The sequence below is a fragment of the Amblyomma maculatum genome, unplaced genomic scaffold, assembly GCF_055883805.1.
Source record: "Amblyomma maculatum isolate TAMU_Amacu unplaced genomic scaffold, ASM5588380v1 scaffold_19, whole genome shotgun sequence".
Lineage (NCBI taxonomy): Eukaryota > Metazoa > Arthropoda > Arachnida > Ixodida > Ixodidae > Amblyomma > Amblyomma maculatum.
In genome coordinates, this window is record NW_028146744.1 from 6941646 (window position 1) to 6966002 (window position 24357).

The window sequence follows — 24357 nt, forward strand, 5'->3', positions numbered from 1 at the left end:
GTTTGGCAGTTGCAAAGGGATGTAGAAAAAGAAATATGAGTAGGGAATATAAGGGGTGACAACATCCCTAAATGAAACTAATGGACCAATGATGCACACTGCCTATCTTAAGTGACGTCACTGGTAACATCAAACACAGAAAATCGTCCTTGAGTATGACAAATTTGAAGCCCAGGAGGTGAGTTGGTTTGTGGGCAAGTAGTTGGTAAAGGGCAGTCCCCCTGAGAGGTAGGCGGCAAGATCACTGCCACCCATTATGGGGAAAGCCCTGGCAAGCATGCAGGCAAAGGTGCACATATATAAGAGCAATAAATGTACAAGGAATGCACGCCTGAATGAGCAGCTGCACTAATAATTTCCTTTTGTCTTGCAGCCCACCCCTCCTGCACTGTAAGCAAGTCTGCTCTGTTTTCCGAACACAGAAGCATATGCAAAAACAAACAGAATGTCCTCTAAAATTTACAAAATTTGCACGAGTATTGCATGATGATCTCCTTTCTGCAAATGTCTTGCTCTAGGGTTACAGAATAAATTCATTGCAGCTGCGAATAAAGCGAGTTGGGAGCTAATGGCAAATCCCAATGGCTTGGGGAGAGAATTAATTATAATTGTCACTTTGAGCAAAGTAAATAGCCTGGTTTAGATCAAAGTAATATTACATCTACATGATTGAAGCCAGTGTAGGCAACCAGAAATGTACAAGCAGTCAGTAACTGCATATCTGTATGAACAAATACATACAGTGCAGGCAGCAGTAATGAAGGGAGAGTAGAAGGCAAATAACCTGAGCAATACTTAATGGTTTTCTTCTCTGAAACCTCAATACAGGCTTCCTGCGAATTCTTGTAATGCAAGCATAATCAAGTATGCTAAATATTCCATCACTTAAAGCACCTGCTCTCCCGTGTTACGCAAATGACAACTACTTCGTCAGTTCAGCAAGCTATGTCTGTTATTGTGCTATTACACCACAGGTTCACTCAATCATGCCTCAACTTGAAATAGTCACATACTGTTGAAATAAAGCAACGAAATATAGCACCAGCTATTAAAGCACTGCCAGGGACATGAAGGATATTATTTTCTGCATACTGTGGGCAAGACTTCTGAGCAAGTAAGCCTTGAGCTAAAAAGCTAGAAGAAGTCATATAGCATGCAATCATATAGAAAAAAGCCAGCAGAGCCTTTTTTAAAGCCTTTATATAAAGCAAAACAAAGGCAATGTGTCATACCTACCGAGGCAATGCTTCCTTACACACAGCATGTTTCATGGCAAGGCTCCCACAGTTGTTGACAGGTTATGCAGCACCAAAATGATGATAATGTTGTCTGCCTCACATTCACGCAGCACTCCTTTGATGGCAGATGATTGCTTGTGCAAAAGCAGTGCGATGATACAAGTGGAGCTGCTGGACTGCGGGCGTTATAGAGCAAAGAGCCCTAAATGCAAGGAAAGAAAGTCTCCATTAAATCGATGCCTCTAAATCATGATAAAAGCATACCACGGCTCTTCTCTGTTTAGTTAAAATATAATTTCAATTGAAAGCTGTCTCAAAAAAAGTACTAATTGCAACTATATGTTACACATGGTATAACATAGCTGTGCCAGGGCGGTGGGGCGATCAGTTAGCATAACGACCGGAAAATGCATACTGATGTTTCATGCAGTCTTGATGCTGGAGCAAAGTGTCATGGTGCGGAGAACAAAATTAAAAGCATGCACGGGCGCCAAACGTGTGCTACACAACCGACGCGACTAGAGGTGTGCACGGGCACAAATTTTGAGCCCGACCCGGGCCTCATGCTACAAACCCGAACCCGGCCTGGAACTGAAATTGTCTGAGCCCACCCAGCGCTCACACTGAAGGCTCCCGCCCTGCTGGACATGCTATAACAGACCAGTTTCAAAACCTACAAGTTGGCTTCCCTATGAGGCAGGAATTCATGCACAGTGGCGACAGAACCTGATTCAGGGATAATAGTTAGGTGCAGTACATGCATCTACCACAGTCCACGCTGCTTGGGATGCAGTTCCCCACGCACAGGCCATTGTCAGAGAAAGGTTTTCAGGCATTCTTAACACTGGAATAAAGGGGGGCGCACTGTCACCCTAGGGGTGAAGAAAGAAAATTTAGAAAAGGGACACTAACCGGAGAGGGTAATAGCGGGGCGACAATGGGCACGCGAATGATACTGTGACGAATGGGCAAGAGGTGCGGGAATTACCCTTCCCGTCAGGCGATGTGCTAGCACTGTACCCAACTATTACCCCAAAGTCTATGCCACCATTGTGCAGGAATGTCTGCCGCACCGGGAAGCTGACGTGTAGGTTTTGCAACTGATCTATTGCAGCTGAAGCAACGATACAGAAAGAAAAAAATAGGCCACAATCCCCGGCGATGCATCGCGCGACGACGACGATAACGCCTGTCGCTGCCGCTAGTGCACATCGCACAGAGCGAAGGACCTCAGCGACAGAGACGCGTTTTCAGCCTTGCTTTGTTAGCGCCGCCTCTTCGTTTAGTAAATGAGTATAGTTACGCTATATCCAGTTTCTTGCACTAAACAGCAACACTGATGAAATTTCTTGAAAAGCGTCGAGCCCCCCTCCCCCCTTCCCCCCCCCCCCCCCCCCAAAAAAAAAAAATGGTCCCAGCGCAGCGGCATGCTACTATACTGCGATGCAGACATGATTGAAAGCAGTGGCGTTTTTCTGCAACTTTCGAAAATTAGCAATATCTAGCCACACTAGCCTTTTTTGTTTTGCAATACTACCCTACCAAGCTTTTACTAAACCGTCTCCATGCGCTCATATATGCACGGATCAGACGAAATGAGCGTCTGCAGGATTTTCGCTCATACCGGCCAAGGGAAACAAACTTTGCATGCAAAAAAAAAAAAAAAAAAAACGAAGGTGAGTACCCCAAAGCCTTTTGCGATTGGCTGCCTCGCGAGCTGGTTCCAGCATCATGAGCGATTTCTAAAAACCCAGAACCTGGGCGACAGCGCCGAGCGGCAATGCTTTAGCGGTCCTCAGCTCACTGCGCATAGTGCTGCCGCGCGACTCTTGCGGTTAGCGTTTTATCGCACCAGACACGAAAATATATGCTTTTGCCCGGACTCCACCGACTCCGCCCGAGGTCACCCGAGGGAACCCGTGCGGCCGAGCCAAGTGACGGCTATACGCCGTTCCAGCCACTGTAACGCCGTGAATATCCGAAGTTGGCTTTTAGGGTTACGATGCTACGCAGTTGTTTACTTTAGGAAATCAGTACTCTGCAAAACAGCAACGGTTTAACTTGAAATAAGCTGCAAAATGATCGGAATCAAGTCGCGCATACTTGAGAACCACTTTTGAAAAGTTAACAACGTAAGAAATATGCTAAAAGAAGACAAATCGCCCTAGCACATGGCTTACGCAGCCTGCAGCAACAATGAAATGTAAGACCACGCTTGTAATTTAAAAAAAATGCTCAATCTAAGAGGCCAATATTTTGCTCCAATATACACAAACGCTTTATAAAACCTGAATGAAAAAATTTGAGAACTTACATGGAATATTTCTTGAAGAAAGAAGCATTTTCCGTGCGCGGTGCCACCGAACGTCGAGGCGAGCGAACGAGTGGCCGTTGGACGAAAGAACGGAGCGCCCTCTTTGAAACAAAATACAACTGCCGCCGTCATGCCGGCTAAGCGATTGTCGCGTCATCCTTCGAGCTTTTTAGTAATCGCTTTTTCAGCAGATCGATGGTCTCGGTTTTGTACCCTCCGTTTAGCAAGCGTTTCCTAGATGACAGGACTTGAATCTGCCTTGAACGATGCGCTGCTGTTGCTGCTCATCTATGTAGGGCTCTGTGCCAGCAGCGAAGCGCGTCGTCGCCCTGGAGAGGCGCCTAGCTGTTTTGTTTACAACACCCAAACCTGTTCAAGTTGTATTTTGTGAATGCTGTGTTCTACTACGAATAGTTTGCTCACTTTTAGCATACCAACGAAAATGCTTTCATACAATAGTGCTCAATCGAGTGGAATATTTCAATCACCCTGAAATGAGGATTTGAAGCAAGTTTGTTGAAAATTATTGAGCTAAGCATCTCAGTACCACGACTTGCCACCTCTTTATAAGCTAGTTGCATACGATTCTTACATTTTTTCTCATATATCCGCACCGTCAGCATCATTCTATCTGCTAGATTAGTCGTTTGTTGGCCCGATTCATTAGGCGCTTGTTTCTTTCTCAGTTTAGTTTCTTGCGTATATTTTATTGCCCAGGAAAATGCGGCAAAAGCACATTTCTCTATGCAACCTGTTGTGAGAGCACGGAAATGTTTGAAAGAAGTCTCCAGTCTGTTAGCGTTTGTCTTTTTATTACTGCGCAATTCCTTCCCCTGGGCGGCGGCCGTCCGCCCCTTGGACCCTGAGTGGTGCGTCGACCCGTCCACCGCTTTGGCGCACCTGCGTGGATTTCGACGCGCGCATACAACCTCGGACCTTGCTCGCATCGCATGCGGTGAGAGAGAGCGATCGGGGAACGACAGGAGTGCGAAGTGCGCGAGGACGGGATTGAGCGGTGCGGTGCGTCAGCACGGAGAGCAGGCGTTGGAAAACTGTGCGAACGAGCGTGTGCGAAACAAAGATGTGTCATTGTAATCCAGTTGTTAATATACCCATTGTACCTTTTCGTATTTTATTTGTGTTTCCAGTCTTTTCTTTCACATTTTTTTTCGCTCTAATGCTAACAAGTCAGTTTACATGTGGGTATCTTCTCTCCATACACAATATTTGTAAAAAAAAAAAAAACTACCTTCCCCGCGCACGCCTGTAACTGTTCCACCACGGAGGTAGTTAGAGAATAAATAAGCTTTGATACCGAATTAAGCTTAATTGTAAAACAACGACTGCTTTATTTAGTTTTTGAACTCTACAGTTATTCCTTCTTGCCATATGTAGCGCAAGCTTTGTATTGCAGTGAATGACGACGGATTCGCGAAATTGGGGGTGTGAATAAAAGCGGAGAAACGTTACAGACTTCTTTTTTTCGCACTTGTGCGAAAAAAAAGAACAAACAAACGAGAAATTCTAAAATTATGCTATCCATGCACTTGGCATGGCGTCGAATCAAAGTTGTTCTGCTTAGCTGCCGCTCTTGTATACTGGCCGCTACACGAAGCTATTTTGTGTTCCTATGAAATTCAGTGTGACAAAGCCCCCCGTGGATATATTTCGCGTTTCAAGTTCTTGTGAAATGTGGAAGCCGGCCCGCCGCCGTGCCGTGGACGACTCTATAGCTGGCTCTGCGATCATTTTTGCCACTGCAGTGATTTGAATATTCGTGGCTTGTTTAGCAAATAGCTGGCGTACTCGTTTGCCGAATGAGTGTTTCAAGATAATCATAGAGCATTTACCAGTACCGTATGTGTGCGATATTCCATCAGTGATTAATGCGCCATGGTCATTGCAGTCGTATTTTTGATTTTACACGTATGGAATGGTCTACTCTTGCAAAGCCTAAGACGTCAGTTACGCTAGCTGCACGTATGTCAAATAGGTATATGAAAGAAATAGAGCCTTAAAGTATAGCGGCTGACGCACTGCGTCGTAAATTCCCGCCCGGGCGGCGGCCGTGTGCACCTTGAACCACACGTGGAGCGTCAGGGCCTGCGTCTTGGATTGCATCGCACAGCGTGTAACCCGACAACCCCACCTGCAGAACGCATCCACTCTGGCAAGTCGGCGCCGCTGTTGCTGGCGCCGTGCCTCAATGTTTTTCTTCCTTTGTTTGTGATGTTTTCAATGCACCCTAGCAAGCAGCGAACAGAGCGTCCATATTTCGGCGCGAGTGAGTGCCCTCAGTGGACTGGAACAGAAGTGCGCGGTGTGCCGTCAACAACAGCGGACGCTTAAGAAAAAACAAATGTGCGAACGAGTGCGATGAAGAAAAGTGAAACTGTAACCCAGTTATTTGTTTCAGCATAACCTTAATATTATTCATACTGAGATTGTACGTGCAGTGTTTTCTCTCCATTTTTTTTCTAATACATCACTTCTTAGAGCGACAACGAAGCAGGAAGCGTCGATACGATTTGCCATATGTGGGAACGTTCATGCATGTGCGGACCGACGTTTAATTTACCGCTCAATAACCCAGCTTTAATTTAGATCACCATTGTTAAATCGTTTAAGCGAAAGTATGTGCTGCGATGCTTCGTATTCGTATAGCTTGAACGGCCAAGTGTATTTTTAAAGTGTATTTCGATGGAAGCGCGCTCGCCATAGTCGATCTGAGTCACGTACGAGCCTTAATAGGCCGACGCTTATCGCTCATTAATTGCATCGCACTGCATGCGTGTCCTGCGGTAATCGTCTGTTTGAAGCCACTATTGTTAAAACTGATACACTCGGGAGCAAAGAAATTTGCTAAAACTTTTGGAATTCTCTTCACCCAGAGCAGCAGGAATCGCCACGGGAGCAGCCATGGAAGAACCTAGACCATTGCCGAATAGAATACAAAAAATAGCAACCATTGCCTATGCACGATATATGACATGTCGTTTTGATTCTTTCTAATCTCTCGGTCGGCGTGGAGCTATTTATCGCCGCCGCCGCCCGGACCAGCAAACGGTGGTGAACTTATTTGATGCCATTGACCGATCGTCGGTCTCATCCAAATTCGTCACAGTATACATGTGGATTGATTACAGTGCCAGCTTAAGTCAATGAAGATCTAGTGTAAAAGAACATGGTGTAATCCCAAGCAACATCAACAACAGCTAGGTGGAATTAAAGCAAACACGACGGAAACCAGCACCGCGGAACTATAACTATTTAAACACGAGATTTCCGAAGCATTAAAAATTGCAAAGGTAACTTGAAAACATCGATTATAACAGCACAGTTAACGACTCCAAGTATTAAATGAGCCTGCCAACCGCAAAAGCACGCTACTGCGGTTTCCCACGGAATATTTCCAGCCACATGCTAATTTGCATCTAATATTGACCAGTAGGTGAAATAGACAAGACAATGTTGACTAAAATGTATGCCAATGCATCTGGCGGGACATGGTAACAGAACTAACAGTATTGTCCAGCATATGCCATATAATAGCCAACGTCAGTGGAGTAATGGCTAACGCTGTTCGATATAGCCATCCTTATGAAAGGGCAATGCCAACACCGTTGATATGTAAGGTATGCCAGTGTATATCTGACATTGGCGGGCCATTGTAACAGAGCTGACATTATTGTCCAGCATATGTCGAATATTGGCCAACATCACCGGACTGACGGCTAATGCTGTCCGTTATAGCCATCCTTATCTCATGGCAGCGCCAACACCGGTGATACGCCGGATATCCAGGCCCATCGTTGCCATCCTCGTATAATGGTACCACCGATATTGTGAGGGCGTCGGATATGACGGGCCAATGTTGTTATCATTATAAATAGGTACTAACAATATTGGTTACCAATGGAATCCTCAGGGCCAGTGTTGGACGTGTTATAGAATGGCACAACCAATACCAGCCATAAGATGGCAGCGCTGGGCCTACATAGGGCTGATCTCTGCCAACTCACTGACAATATTGGCCCGGGCTGTTGTGCTGCCTGGGGCCCGCCATTTCAAGGATTGTCTACGACTCGTGTGTGAGTGCATGTATAGCAAGCAGCGTGCGTTTCGCAAGTACACAGAGTGGAGTGCCCTGAGTGAAAGTTTGACGGAATTCCTTTGGAAGGTGGTTCTACCTCTGTTTCCACGGAAGAAGAAGATGAACAAAGATCAGCAAGGCAAGGTATTGAATTTCGCTGATGAAGATATACCTCTAGGTATTGATAAGATGCTGAGGCTGGGTCCTAAACATGCTTTTGAACCTAGAGTTGATGAGGCTGAACAGGTGACCATGTCAAGCTGTATTGCAAATAGAGTTGAAGATTCTAAAAGGTCGCGGTGCATCCATGAGTGCATGCATGTGCTAGAGCACACAAAAGAAGGTTTAAAGGAGAAACGGTGCCCTATTAACTATATTGCTAAATGGATGGCCTCAAGAGATCTCAGAGTTATACTATCAGATAAAGAAGGGTATTTTACTATTTTTTCTGAGAATCAGTTTCAAGAAAAAGCCGAGGCTGCTGTTGAGAAGAATTTCAAAAGGTTTCCTATGGAAGCGACCAAGATAAAAGAGAGGGCTATGGCTCTTCTAGGTGATCTGGGGCTTGAACGGATACGTGAACAGGTGAAGAAATGCAAGCAACTACATTTGGAAGTATTCTTTTCGGCAAAAACCCATAAACCAGATGTTCCGTTCAGAGCCATCGTATCTGAGAAGAGCACGTGGCCGCACCTGGTGTCCAAGTATTTGCAGAAGCTCCTTTCCTCGTTGACTTTATCAGACCCTCTAAGGCTACCTAACTCTGAAGCCCTTGTCGTGTTCCTCAAAGAACACAACCCAAGAAATTGTGTCGGCTTCAGCATGGATGTCAAGGATTTATATTATAGCCTTCCCCATGACTGCCTCCTTAAGCGGGTACAAATGTGCATTACAGAAGACAATAATGAATGTGACTTCATTGACGCCTCAGGTGTTAGTGTTGAAAGTTTCCTTGAACTTTTGAGGTTCTACCTGGAATCCACCTTCATAGGATGGAAGAACAAGTTATATACGCAGAAGGCTGGAGTATGCATTGGATCGAGTGTTGCACCGGTCTTGAGTGACATCTTCTTAATGTACGTGGACAGACACCTGAAGGATAACTTGGAGGGCTTGCATTATTCCACCTTCAGGTATGTGGACGACTTTTTAGTATTAACAGACCGTGAGGGATTCAATCAAAGAATGAAGGACATTATGGATGTTTTTACTGAGTGTGGATCTGGCCTGGAATTTACTGTTGAGAAACCAGTGGACGATCAGTTACAGTATTTAGATATTTTGATTCAATTCGGTGATGATCATGTTTGTTGGGAATACAACCCGAGATCGATGAAGCCGTTGCTAGGCTCCAATTCAGGACATTCGAAATTAGTGAAGAATGGGATGATAAACACTTGCTTATTAAGTGCGTTGACGAAATCTTGTTACCACGGCATGGGCAAGAGTTTTGAAAGACAAGTGAAGCGAATTGCAAAGGCCGGTTATCGCGAGTCAGTTATTATTGAGGCCAGTTGCCGGGTACTGAAGAACCTTAAAAGAACGCACAGACTGAAATCCCTGCCCAGCATGGGTGAGAGGAAGAGGAAGGTTGCCGTGGTACCGTATGTGCACAGGATTTCGCATGGCCTCAAAAATGTAGGCAAGAGGTATAATGTGGACGTCGCACTGACCGCCCCGCTCAAGATGAAGAGGATCTGCCCGGCTGTTCAAAGGGAAAGAGAAGAGAAGAAGCAAGAATGTGGGGTGAAACATAGAAACCCCTATGTTGGATGCAAGACAGGTGTTGTGTATAGGCTTCCACTCTCTTGTGGAGCCAGTTATATAGGACAAACCGGACGGTGTATAAATAAGAGACTACAGGAACACTGTAACAACTTGGAAATTGGAAAGGACAAAACGTTTCTAGTATCCCATTGCCAGTCATGTGAAATAATGAAGAAGGAGACGAAGAAGTGCACTCCTAAGTTTGACAGTGTTAAGATTTTATATCGCCACAAAGAGAAGATAACGAGAGAGATAGTGGAAGCGTATTTTATTTCAACGGACAATAAGTGTGTCAGCAAGACGTCTCTTGCGCTTTCAAGCAAAGAGGTGTCTTTTTTAAGTGATTTTTTAAAGTAATTTTTATGCAGCAGGTGAACCCAGGGGTTTTTCACGTGACTGTATCGTTTTCTTCGTGTTTGTTTTTCTGGGCCTTGGAGTAAACGGCTTAGGCTTAGTTGTGAGTCAGCGCATGTACTGTGGCTTTCTTGTTTCTTGTCCCTTGTTTTCGTGTTCGCGCTGTTTATATCAATACTGCTTAGAGTCCCCGTCTGTTCGTAACACTTCAGTATGGTAGAGTGCAGATGCTGCATTTTAATCAAACTGATAAGCACACAGGAGAGAGTGCAGGCAACCATTTCATCTGCGGGCCCATTAGGAAGACTACGTATTCAAACTAATGTTAATTGTTTGGCTGGAAAACTGGTTATGATGAATTTTGAGTTTTGCATTTGCTAAATTTAACGAATGATTTTCGTATGAAACAATGCATGCGCAGGATAGTCGATGGAACGAAAGCTCCAGGCAGTGCACGCTATTCTTCCGTGCAATCTTTGCATCCCAGCATGCGGAATTTATGGCGCAGTTGAGAGGTGACAGGTATCTCGATACGGAGGAGGCTGAGCAGCAATGTCAGCCCCCCTCGAAAAAAATTTCTGGCTACGCCACTGTGACTTAGTACCTGTTAAGTAACCATTGGTGGTGGAATCTGTGCATAGCCCTGGACTAGTTGTTTCAAATACCATGAATCATTTTGGAACGTAACGTCTTAACGGTGTAGTGACACCAACATTTGTGCTGTACCATTGCGTAGTAAACAGCGCGTCGTGATTCTGTATGTGCAGAACACGGTGTCAGGAGCGAGAAATGCATTCTATATTTATCGTATCATTGTTACGCGGCAATCTCAGTTTTGGTACGCAGTGTCCAGATTTTAACTTAAATTAGAAGGCATAAAATAGAAATGTCACGTGGAACAAAACCCGTGATGTCAACGAGTTGGCGCGTCGTCTGCTTATCATGCTTGTCTCTCATGGCGGAGTCGTATCGCGGAATCAGTTCGTGAACTGCGGTCCGCCAACATGATGTTGGCATCATATTGGCGATCCTGTCACACCGCGCCAACAACTCCGGAAACGTGTCGGGCGTGCCCGCCAACAGCTGCCACAAATGGCTTTCTGACAAGTGGGCAACACCGTTTGGCACCGCGAAAGCGATTGCCCGATGCAGCGCTGTTGTCAGGAACCACTCGCTTCGTTCAATTTCACCTAAATTCTTGTGCCATTCTAGATGCTGGAAAAAATGAAATAGCGGACAGGCCTCCCTTTAGTCTAAACTTGTTTTGACTATGGAGGAGGCGCGAAATTGCTAACGGATTGTTTGTACAGGTTTCGTGCACTGTTTTGAGCGCCTCTTTCATGTGCAGATTCGGTGACTGTAGAGAAACTTCACCATTTTTAGCGGTTGAAAACACCATCGAGTATAGGGAGCTTGCATTAAACGATGCATGCTGAGTAATCCGCCGTGTTGTTGTTGTTGGCGGGAGATGACGCAGCACCGCACTTCCAGACAGCTTTTTCTGCATGTAAAAAATGACCGCTATATTTACGCCCAAAATGCCGTAAAAAGTGCGATGGCATCGCCGTAAACGAAAAATACGGTACGATGATTGTATATTGTGCCGCACGCCTCCAAAATGAATTGAGGAAGAGAAGGAGGGAAGCTTTAGAAATGAGGAGCAGCTTCAAATGACCTTGACGGGCCTAGTGCGGTCCGCAAAAGTCGTGTCGTAGGGCCCTCTGAGGGTAAAAGCGTATTTGGTTCCACATTTTGTCATGCCTACTTACAGGTTTTGTATACGGGGCCGATGTGCCTCGAACAGATAAGTACAATGACAATAAACATGAATATATAGGAAAGAAAGGGGGATTATATGGGCTTGGGTGAGACCACGTTCGACAGACCTAGCGAAGGAAAATACCTTGTATTGGCGTTTCGGCCGCGGGATCGGCCTTCGTCTGAAGAAAAGAAAGGCGAATTTCGAACGTATATATCTGCAGTAATTGCAGTTTTTATAGATTCGGTGAGTCATGGATGAGTTAGCGTTATTCGTAAATTTGTATTCGTGACTGCAAGCTATTATGCGCCCCTTCCGTTTTTTAGTACGAGAGCGCATCTACCTATCGTGGTTTCGCGAATGACAATGTAACATGAGCCTACAGCTGAACTCTGTGGGGGGTAAGTAGGCATGCAACGCCGACAGTAATACAAAATTTAGCAGTGGCCTTGAAGGACAGCAATGCATGGTATAAGAGTGCATTGAGGTCCCTCCTAGAAACACCTCCACTCTCAGAATTTATGTGGCCCACCTCAAACCCGACCTAGCTAGCCCACCCTCAATATGAACTTGACCCTCCCCCCAAATTGGCGGCCTACCGCCAAATTTGAGTTTGATTAAGAACTACTGAGAGGACGAAAAAGATGTCCTGTTAAATTTAGACCACCTGGACTGAACATGAAAACATTGCATATCGCCTTCATCGAAACGCGGCCGCTTTGTTAAAAGAAGTTGCTTCTTAACACGAGCACTGTAAATGTATTTAAGGAGCGGAAAGAAAACGAACTCTAGAGCTGATTATAAGGAACCAATTTAAGCAAACGGTGAAAAGACATAATGAAAACAAACAGCGCTACACACATGGACGGAGGTGAAGAACCGGACTTTTGATGATGCCGCGCGGCACCGACGTGCGAGCCTTAAATGATCGCCGAATGCCGAGCGTTTGCCCCAGGGGCATCACTGAACTGTTAAGTCGTGGTTACCCCATACCGCCTCTCCTGTGCGGTGCGAAAAAAAAATAAAACAAAAAACACAGCGCATTGTTTCAGCGGAGCGCATTTGTAGATGTAGATGTACCAGCCTAAGCTGTGCTAAAACCTGCGATAAGGTTACGGTCGCCACACAGCGACGGATCCCTCTTTTCTGCAACCGGTAAATAAAGCAGCGTTTTGTTTCTCCCAAATGAAGCCATGAACGCGCTGTTTGAGAAAACGAAACCGCGCGCGCCAGCAGCAGACGCAACCGTATCTGCTCGCTTCCGCTCGGCGCGCTCCCACGGCCACATCGCCGACGGCTTCGCGTGACTCGCGTCAGCCTTCAGGCATGCGCATTGGCATTTGCGCAGAGCAGCGCAACGAGAACGTGCCCGCCAAATACAGTCGTTGGTGGCGCCATTTTGACAAGGCAGTCTGCATTGACGGCGCTGATTTAAAGTCCACGTTTTTTTCGCCACCTGCAGGTACGTCGCAATGTTTTGACAAACTGAATTGCTCGTAGTCGCATCGGAATGGTAGTGCGTGCTCGTGAACTGTAAAAAAACCATTTCGTCTCCCTGGCTTATTCGCATCACTTGTGCACTACGCCACGAACATTTTTTCTTGCTTTGGGGTTGCGCCACTATATACATTTCTTTTTTCTGCTTAGGTGTGCGTAGACTTGCTACGCAAAATTATTTTGCTCATAATGTTACAGTGCAAAATCCATTTGTACCCGTGCGCGTTAGTTGAAAGTTCACATTGTGCGAATATCGCTTGCCATTGTTGAAATTGTTCTCGAACTAGAATTGTGCAAAGCTGTTTACTTCTTTGAGTTTGCTGTTTTTAACTGCCGGATAGTTGTGCCCAGTGAATGGTGTGCCAGCAGCGTTAGAAGGGTTTATTTTCACGTGTGTTCGCGGTTTCGGTAGCGTTTCGTCGCGCTATTTTTTTTTTTTTTTTTGTTGTTGTTGTTTTTTAAACTAGCTTGCTCGCCTGTGTTGTCCCATAACCCGAAGACAAACTTCTGTCCTGGTTTGTGTTGGCTCTCCGAAGCTGAAAAGGGGCTTTTGCAGGGACTCTATTTATATATATAGAGAGACATCGAAAACATTTTGTTCATGCGAGCATGTTTTCTCCCCAATATCGAAATGCGGCTGCCGCATTAGCTCTCATGACTTGTTCCTACACGAACGCCTTATATGCATGTGATATCTATACTGGGTGTTGGTTTGGCTATCGCTGGCTAAATAATCGCTAATGTTAGGTAGCGAAGCATATTGCATATTGTTGCATTTTGCATACGGTCGTATGTTGAATACTGTACTCCTCAGCTATATTTTTCTTTCCTTGAATAATTTTATCTCAGAATGTACCAAAAACTCTCATTGTACAATTTACTGTCCAGCTACGTTTTTGTTTTCCTTTTGTGATCTTCAAAAGTGGAATGGCTCGTGCATCGCAAAAAAAAAAAAAATACGGCCGATTTGAATACTTAATCAAATATGAAGTAGGTGCATAGCACCGCTTATCCCCGCTATACCTCTCATGCATACACTTCAGCCATTTACACTCTCTCCAAAATCTTCCCTCAGCTCACGCAAGAGGTGGCCAGCAGTCACAAAGACAAACAGCGCCGGCGGTTGCTCGGTGGCCAAGAAAATCGCGTTTAAATATCCTTGTCGCAGCTTGATTTTTTGCGAGCCTCTAAGCGGCGTGTACCTTTCTGGCAACATGCCTTCGCTTGCAGTAGAGCATCCCGTTGCCCTGGAGTTTCTACCGCACGTTTCTTCCTCTTCGCTTCGGCATCCATTTCACGCCGACGCTCAGTGTCTTGAGCCGTTTTGTGAGCGCGCTCGGCACGTTTCCCGGTTCTTCGTGCTTCTAAATTCTTGCACCGTTTAGCTGCAACACCAGATTCAGTCGACTCACGTTCCCGCTGCCTTCGTAATCGTTGTGCTTCGGCACGTCGAGCCCGGCGAACCTGCGCCGTAATGCCAGAGGGACCGGCTTCGTCCATTGCGACGCGAAGCAAACGCACACACGCTTGTGCAACACTGTCCTGGGACGGCCGCCACCTCCGCAACTGACACACCCCTCTCTCACTATCGTACTCTCTAACTGGTCGCATCATGCTGTTGCTCCGCCCCTCCGCCCTCAGTGTTAGATCGCGGGATGTAGGCGTCACCACTTTCCCTTCCTCCTCTCAAGTTCACAGAGAGATGGATGGACAGAGAAAGAGAGAAGCTTCTACTACAGCTCCGCGGCTGCTCCACCTCCTCAATGCTGAGACGCGCGCGTAGCCACCTTCTCTTTCTCCGCTTCAAGTTCACGAAGAAAGAGAGAGTGAGCGGCTTCAGATAGACCCCGGCGAAATCCGTGATTGCGGCTAACTAATAAACGTTGCCACGGTTTTCGTGCCCTCCAATTTCGTTTGAGCGAACAGAAATCAGTTGCTTTGCCCATAAATTTGGGCGTACATAGGTAGGCTAGTTGGTGAAACATTTGAAAATTAAAAATCGAGCAGACATCGCCTTGCTGTTACCGCACGGTGTCATCACCTCCCTCTGTCCTGTGTATGCTGTGGTTTTTAATTTCCAATTGCTTTGCTCCATGCCCACCAAATCAGGCATCTGTGATATGAATGCCTGCTTATTACAAAGCAGCAGCTTTTGCTGCTGTTTAAGTCACATTGAACTAAACGGTACGTTTAAATAACATGAGCATTGTACATCGAAATGGTTTCCTATGCCAAATGAACCACACAAGCTGATCTGTATTCTTCAACAGTGCCTCTTCAATTGCATGGTTAGATGGCTGTCTGAAGTGCAGATTTGCTTGCCGCCCTCCTTTTCTCCTTCTCCTCCTCACAGTGCAAATATATTTATTGCAAAGCTTTTAAAAAGAGAAATTGCTCTGCAGGTCTCACACCAACAGTAGATATGTTACAGCGTAGAGGTTAGAAAATATGAAAACATTTCTGCATTAATTTTGCAGCTACCATCTATTTTACAGTGTATTGATGCAAAAATGAGAAAATTGTGCAATGAACATTTCACACCCCAGTGTGTATTTTACGGCAGAAAAGCTAGAAATTATGAAAACAGTGTAGCGTAAACTTTACGGGCCTTCGTTTAATTTACCACAAAGTACTGTGTGATAGAAATGCGGTGTCTAGTTTTTTCTCGGGTTATTGTTATATGAACAGGATACATACCGTATACTAGGAGTGTAGAGGCCACAATTTTTTTACGGCAAAATTCTGGCAGCATGAGCTGCCGATAACTTCACCTTAAAAACAACGGTGGATTTTTACAGCGTGCGTAATGACCGCAAACGATGCTGGCGCGATCGGACAGGCGGACTGTGGGTTTATCACTATTCAAAAAATGCGCCTGCATGAGTTCGAGAAAACAAAAAGTCCCTCTTGCGACGCAGACAAGAATGGCTCGCACGGGCCAGCAGACGTCAGGTCAACGCCAATCCGGTAAGTATCAAACTAGTTGCCAGGACTAGAAATCATGAATGTCTGCGATATCGATGGGCGGCAATAGGTCCAGACGCATAGTGCAGTGAGTCATGCGCGCGTTGCTTAAACGGGTCCGCGCCGCACTGCTTGGCATTTCTTCATAGCTCGCCCGATTTTTCGGGCACAGCATTGACGCATCCGTTCCTCAGAAATCTGAGACAACAGCCGCGTGTTTGATTCCTGGAGCATCGAAAACGACAAGACACTCGTTCAATTCAGCCTAGCATCGCTGCACGCCGTCTGCTGTCAAATATATGGTGGAATACCCAGCATGCATCGCTTCATACGAGTGCCCTATAGTATTGCTATAATTACTGTAATCGACTATTGCTTCCATTACAGGACACGCGTACAATCACCATGAGGCGTCGGTGTCCGTCGCACAATGCTGAATTCGGCCGTCGGCGGTACTTGTGCACGGCAAATCAGATCGTTTCAGGACGGTCTCCGAACACATGCCTTATCCAGCCTATTTTACTGAGAGGTGGACTTCGTAGTAAAGCTGTGAGGAATTACTTTCACCGTTGACCCGTTTCCGAATGCCGTCCGGCGACAACGACTATAGGCCTAGTGGCGAGTAGGGCAGACAGGCATCCAGCAGCGGAATTTGTCGGCTAGCGCCTCCACGGGAGACGCCGGTGCCGAAACCTCTGCTCTCGCGCAAGCATGCTGCTACGACTATAGCAGTCAGTCGTTAGGATAAATTCGTGTTTTTTTGTAAGAACGTCGAGTCCTACATCCACGAGCAGCGCTACTCTGCAGCGCCGCCCGGCCACTCTTGTCTCATCGGCTATGGTGACCGACAACGCCATCCGCCGACCATCGGCGAGAGAATTCACAAGTTTTAGTGAATAAAAATAGCCAGCAATACAGTTTTGGCTAAAGTGTCGTTAGAATGGTGCCACACTGGTACGCGCAATGAAGGACAAGACAAGCGACAGCAAGGCTGTGAAAGGTCGGGCTGTCTCTTCCGTCGAAAAACTGCAATGACGTCACAAATGCCTGATCATGTTTTTTTCAAGTGAATTTAGGTCACAGGCAATGAGCTAGCGATGGGTCGAGAATGCAAGAGCGAGTGTTCAAAATGGGATGAAAAAATCTATAATTTTTGTGAGTTTTATACTCTAGTGTGACGATCTTCACACACGCAAGCGCGCGCACAAAAAGGTTTCCACATCCTTTTAATTCGGCGTCTGTGCACCTTTAAATGGCCCCTGAAAAGCTACTTACGGTAATATTCTATATTGTTAAGGTTTATTTACAGAATGGTTCTGCGCCTTAGCCTGATAGCTTCCTCTTCTTCCACTTCTATCCCGGAGAGCCTCTTTTTGCACTTTGTTCTCTTCTGTTCGCATGCCTGACATTTCCCCCTTCGCAGACGAAGCCCCTGGGCTGTCAGTCAGAGTCCCGAGCGAGAGTGGCAGCGCTTCATTCTTGCGACATGAACTACCTGTGTTTTCCGAGAGGGGCGACCTTGGGAACATTGGCGAGACACGACGTAGTTCAACTCATTGATGCGTTTGAGCACAATAAATGGGCCTGTGTAGTACGACAACAGCTTCGCGGACAAACCACGCTTGCAACAGTGGTCACGTTAGGCAGACGGCCGAATTTCGGGGTTATGCGACGCAGCTTTAAAGTTTCGAACATACGACAGTGCTTGATCACGGCCGTGGGAGAATCCTAATTTTCTTTTGTAATTAAAAAGTTGTATACGTCCACCGCGATGCCCTTTAAGAGGTGGCCAACTCTGTCTTCGTCGGACATGCTCGGATCCACCGCTTTGCAGAGTTTTAAGACCTCTTCTATGTACATTGTGCATGTTTCACCAGGCGCTTGGGCTCGCTGGAATAAAGTCTGCTCAGCGCATTTCCGTTTTGCCGTGGTATCCCCGAAACAATTTCGAATCTCCTCTTCAAAACGCTCCCAGCTCGTTAAGGACGCTTCATGGTTCTCAACGCTTCATCCCAGCAATTGTACTTGCTCACCCGCTGGTAATTTTTTTTTTTTGTACGCAAACTTGCCATAAGGCATATTATATAAACTCATGTAAATGGTTTTCCGCGAGGAACCGGAGCAGGCTCCCGCTCTTAGCGTTGTCAGTGAGCCATTTAGAAAAGTCCTCTTCCCTTGTTGTGGTTAGACCCACTTCGCGCAGAATCTGTGTCCTTGATTCCCTTGTCCCTGCACAAGTCCATAGCAGGTGGCGAACATCCACTTCTGCAGCTGGTGTGGAACACTTTGGGCATGTGGTGGGTCAGATGTCAGCTTGCGGTTCCCATCGGCATTTAACCGACGGGGTAAGGGCCGCCCCAGCTCTTATCCTTCTAAGGGAAACCTCCTCCAATCTCGTTAAGTTACGAGGGAGTGGGAATGTACACGGGGGAATGAGGGCACGTGTACTTTTCCTTAAAGAGGATGCTAAAATGGAAACAGCGGAGCGGGCATCGAAAGGGAGCCTGGTGGGGGGCGCATTAGTGTGTGGAACTTCGTGTGTGAGGTGGTCAACTTTTCTCTGCTCAGCGTTCTCAGCATTGTCTTGTGTCCAATGTATCTGGATGCTTATCTTTGTTTTTTTATTGAGTGCGTGGATTTCCTGGGTAACACATAGCGTCTTCGTCACTTTCTTCAGTTGTTTTATGGCGGCTAAGGAGTCTGTATAGATGTGGGCTTCTGTTATCGAATCTATTTTATTTATGGCCTCCATAGCATCGCGGATTGCATAGAGTTCCATCACAAGCGGGTCCGGGTATTCTAAAAGATATTCTTTATGTACCTTTAGTTCCCTGTGTGTTGGACTAGAAGCTGCTATTCTACCGCCATTTTCTATAATTGATGCGTCCGTATATGCAATTAAGGTACCTGGAAGTGCATCAACCAGAGGTCGAGATGCCAGCTTTTCTTTGCGACGAAGCCGAGTGGTCTTGTTTGTCGTGATAGTAGTGAATTCCCACGGAGGGGGGTCAGCCATTGGTGGTGTTCGAACTGCCACTTCGTTGTACAAGGATGTTAAGGGCGTAACGTACTTTCGCTTCATATCCCTTGTTGCCTCTCGTTGTTCAATTAATTCTGTCAACGCATTTATCTGTGCAAACTCTTGGAGAATAGGGATAGGGGTAAATTTTGGTAAGGCCGTGATAGTGCGCATTGCGTTTCTATTTATTGTTTCCAATTTTGCCCATTGCCGCCTCGTGAGTCTTTGGAATTGGGCCTGGTATAGTATCCTCGGCTGTAACACTGATTGTACAAGACGTCTTGCCATGTCCGCTCGAGCTCCTCCTCCCCTAGACGAAATGCGTTTTATCAAGTTTAAGGAAGTCGCAGCTACTTTTTTCACCTTATGAAGCCATTGTGTTCCTTTGCCGGATTTGTGTATTTCTAGGCCAAGAACTCTCAACTCGTCCACCTCTTCCAATGCCTGATTTCCAATCTTTAGGGAGACTCTTTGCGTTGCCAATTGTTTTCTTCCATTCTTGTTGGCAACATGAATGTAACTGGACTTTTGAGGTGATAATTCCAGGCCTGCACTTTGCACGTGCTCATCTATGGTATTTAAAGCCTCTTGCAGATGCCGATTCTGTCTCTCAATTTGTTTATGAACAGACCAAATCGTGACATCATCTGCGTATATCATGAACCCCACTTCTGGTATTTTAGCTAATTTCGACGCCAATGGGATCAGTGCGATATTAAATAATAAAGGTGCTAACACTGACCCTTGTGGCACGCCTCTGTTCGAGGTGTAATTGCCAATTTGTTTTCCGTTTATCCGGATAGAAAACGTCCTGTCCTTAAGCAGATTATGTACTGCTTTTATGACCTGCAAGGGAATGCCCATACATTCCATGTTGCTAAGAATCTTGGCATGTAACACGTTGTCGTATGCCTTCACCATGTCGGTAGCCACTACAGTGCGCACTAGGTGGCTATAAGGCGACACGTGTATGACCTCTTCAGCGAGCACAGCCAGTCCATTTTCTGTCCCAAGGTTTGTTCGGAACCCAATTTGGCGAGCATGGTATTTTTTATTACTTTCCAACCACCATGACAGGCGGGTGGCTATCATCTTTTCATATATTTTGCAAATTGTGGGTGTTAGCGAGATAGGCCGCAAATATTCTAGACTTGTGGGAGGTTTCCCAGCCTTTGGTATTGTTACCACCACCGAGTGTTTCCAGCCGAGTGGAATGTCTCCTCCTTGCCATACCTCATTTACCACATCCAACAAGCCGTCAACTGCGGCTCCTTCTAAATTCTTGAATACTTCATAAGGAATATCGTCATGTCCAGGCGCAGTTTTACCATTCGCTTCTTCTATAGCAGCCAATAACTCCAATTTGGTAAATGGTAATGTTATTCCTGTTTTATCAACCGCATCCACTGTCGGTGAAGGCGCTGGATAATGTGCGCGGTTCGGGAAGAAAAGGACAGCAGCCTGATCTGCAAACTCCTCTGGTGTAAGCTGTAATGCGAGTCTAATACTTTCTGCATGATCTTTAACCTGCCGCCTCTTTTCCATGCCATGGAAAGTCCTCCAGAGGGCCTTGTTAGTCGTTCCTGAGCCCAAACGACTGCACCACTCATCCCATCTCCTATGAGCCAGCTGTTTTTCATACCGGCGTGCCTGTGCCGTCACTCTGTTTACCTCAATTCTTCTTTGCACGTCTTCAGGATGGCGACCAGCCTGTATCTCGGCCCGCTTTCGGCGTGCCCAAAGTTTTAGTAGGTGCAGGTCGGGAGTTGGCTGATCTTCGTTCACTGTAGTTGTATTGGTGTGATCCTTGAGTACCGTTTGAAGGGTGGTAACGAGAGTATTCGGGCTAACTGAATGCGTTCGAGCATCCTGCCGTACACCATCCCAATGTGTAACAGACGCTTTCTTTCAAATTTTCTTCATATGTCCCAAATTAAGACCAATACTAATGGGGACATGGTCACTACCCCACGCATCTAATTCCGCCTGCCATTGTGGTGCACCAGGGCCCTTCCACCACGTCAAGTCTGGTGAGCGTGTTTGTGTTGTAGGTAGTGTTGCGACTCCTGGATGATTTAGCAGTGTAAATTCCATTTCTGTGAAGGCGGTATGAACTTGATCACCCCTTTTAGAATCATAATCATATCCCCATACGGTGTGCGGAGCGTTAAAATCTCCACCGATTAGTATCGCAATTCCAGGGTATGAATGGCGAATATGCTTAACCCATCCAAGATTAAGTACTGCGTTTCTTGGCCGAGCGTACACGGACACTAATATAAGGGGCGTTTTGTTCGGACGCGTGAGTACAGCAACTACTTCCTGCTGAGTGTTGCACCACTTGCTCAAGTCAAGTTGCGTTTGGGGAATGTTGGCCCTAATATAAACGGCAGCTTTTCCTGGTGTTTCGGCCTCTGCTCTTGCTCGTTTATCAGGGATAGAAGGACACTGGTACCCTATATATCCTGTTATTGAATATAACCTATTGTGCTCCTGTATCAAGAACGCCCATTAATGTAGCTTGCCGTACAATAATTTTGTATTTATTTCCCCAACTTTATTAGAGAGCCCTCTGCAGTTCCATTGTGTAATCTGTTGCCACTTGTTTCGGCTACTTCTATCCATGATGTAAGCTGCTCTGAATGAGGTGTGTCAGTTGCGTAAGTGTGTCCAGTACCGCCTTCCAAATAGGTATGTTATCGGCAGGTTTACAATTCGGAGCATCCACTAACCTTGCTGTCGTACTGCCTGCAAGCGTTTCTTTCTGTTTTTCTGAGCTCTCCTTTCGTCGTTGGGCTATATGTGCTTTCTTTTGTCGCAGCTGTGCAATTTGTACTGAAAGCATCGCAATTTCTTTTTCTATTGCATCCTGCTGGCTTGTGCACTCTGTAAGGTCCGGAAAATCATCAGTAGTGAATGCCACTGTGCTCCGTTTTGTGCGTCGTCCATGTTTTAGCGTAGAAGCAAAAGATGCACTGTTCTGTGCAACCACCTCAACAGGCTCTTCTTCTTCTAGCGGGTCATCAAACAGCTCTTCGGCCAGAGTTGCAAATCTGTTTTTAACCATTAACGGTGCATATTGTTTATGTCGTCCAGCCCTTGCTAACTCGAGCTTTCGCTTTTTTGTCAGACACTGAGATGAAGTGATATCGTGATCATCAGGTTTGCATAGGCCGCATTTGAATTTCGCTTCTCCAGATTCAGTTATGTATTCGGGGTTAACTCCATATGGACAAGATTTCTGCATATGGGCTTCTCTGTAGCACCTGTAACAGTGAACCGGTCTAGGTTTGTACGTTTTTGGTCGCACTATGCGGCCGTTGTAGTAAAATCTGTCCGGTAGAGTATCTGGTCCCTGTAATGTGATGAGAAAAGTGCCTCTGTTCCCCATACGACGTGCGGCTAACACAGTATGTGTTCCTGATATTAGGTCTCTGGCCACCGTCTCCGGGGAATCTTGTAGGTCTAGGTCATAGAGGACACATCGCTGAGTATTTGGACCTGACGCAAAATACGTCTGGACAGGAAGATACTCCTCTGTCGTGGTTGGAATCTGTGTTACTGTGGTCATTTTGCGTGCATCCTCAATGGTGGCTAAATGTACTGTGACAGTATTAGATGCCCTGTGGCTTACAAACCCCTGGTAACCTGTGGTACCAAGCGCTGCGTCTATTACTCTCTGCGTTGTTCTGGTGGGTATCTTAGTGATATCAACCTGCACTGTAGGTCTGATATGCACTCTGAAGGATTTCTGCAAGGCTGGTGTTGGATAAGCAGATGCTAGCTTATCAGGGGCGGCCCTTACCTTCTTTGCCGGTGGTGTGTTGACTGGTGGCCCAGGTAGTTTGACCAGCCGGGGTGTCCGTTGAGAAGCGTTAGTGACGACTTCCTGTTGCACATCCATAGCCTGATGTGTATCGTTTAGCTCGGGTAGCGGCCCGAGCGTTGTCCTCGTATTCGAAGTAATGTCTACGTTACTCTGTGGCCAAGTGCTAGCTCCAGGTAAAGGCTCGTTACCGCAGCCTGCCGTTGTGCTTGCAGAAGTCACAGCGACTACCGGAGGGTCCATTGGCGTCCCCATTCTTGCCATATTATCAGAGCTGCGGCTCCGCGGAGTCCCAGTAGGCCTAGCAGCATGGCCGCGTCGGCATTTTGCAGCGTCTACCCGGAGGGCTGTGTCCTTGATGATCTTCTTGCCACGCACGGGTTGTTAGGCCTTTATGCTCTTCTTCAAGAGTTTGATGGCCGCTGTGTGGGCGCGGACTGCAGACGTAGTTCGAAATCTTACTGGACACGATGTAGCCACGGTGCTCAGCACGCTGGTAATTGGTGAGCCAGTCGTCCACGTCTTCGCCAGCCTTGCCAGAAAAGGTCCGCGGCTCACGGTAATGCTGCCATGCGGGTGCCGCTGGACCTGGCTGCCGTGCATCGCCGTCTTGAATCATTGTGGGTGTCAATGGGGGGAGCCCAGCGAGTCGTCGGCTCGAACGAGGTAGAGAGGTATCCGTGGTGATCTTTCAGCACCTTCCACCACACACCACACTCGAAATATGACAATATGAAGACATTAATAGACATTTGCAGGGAGCGTATAATTTACAAACAAAAATTCCGATTTCACTGCAGAATATGCATTGGAGAAATGCGTAAGCCTACGCGTTGCTGTTTCGTGCACGAGTGACAGATATTGCGCCTTTCCTTACCTGTAAACCAATTAAAACACGGCGGTGAAGAAGATCCCCAGGTGGTTTAAATTACTCCGTAGCCCTCCACTACGGCTCCTCTTTCTCTCTTTCCACTTTCACTCCCACCTTCCTCCCTTCCCTTACGGCGCGGTTGCGGTGTCCACAGAAAACAAGTGAGACAGTTACCGCGCCTTTCTCTTCCTATAAATAAATAAACACGGCGGTGAACTTACATGCGTTCAACGGAACACTGGTTGTGGTCGATAAGAGGTGCGCGATGTACCGTGTGCAGCAACCTCAGGCTTCGCATTTCTGCACTGAGAAACGTGACCGAAAGCTGAAAACATAAGCCGGAAATTGGCTGGCGGCCGTCTCGGCTCCCAATTACACACCTAATTGGTGCTAAGTAAATATCATAGAACGAGTTTTATACTGTAGGGCAAGCTCCCTTCCTAGGGCTAAGTCAAGATAGCCGCGTGCAAGTCCTGGCTCGTTCAACTGATGCCGGCGTCTCCTGCCTTCGTGCTAAGAGCAAGTCATCTTCACAATCACCCCCCAGGAAAATAGGGAGCCATCCTGGAGATTTAAGGAGACAAAATACGTCTCGGTTGAAGTAGGGCTTTAAATGAGGGACATGAACAGTCTCACGCCCATGTCGTCAAAGATA

General features: G+C 46.5%; 1 protein-coding gene across 2 annotated transcripts in view; it reads left to right on the forward strand.

The window, feature by feature from the left end:
• Nucleotides 1-12841: 12841 nt before the first annotated feature.
• LOC146171621 (uncharacterized) overlaps nucleotides 12842-24357 on the forward strand; it is a 79750-nt gene continuing 68234 nt past the window's right edge. For both annotated transcript variants that reach the window (XM_084586402.1, XM_084586401.1), the window contains exon 1: nucleotides 12842-12987. The gene's annotated coding sequence lies outside the window, so the exon portion shown is untranslated. The remainder of the gene's footprint in view (nucleotides 12988-24357) is intronic.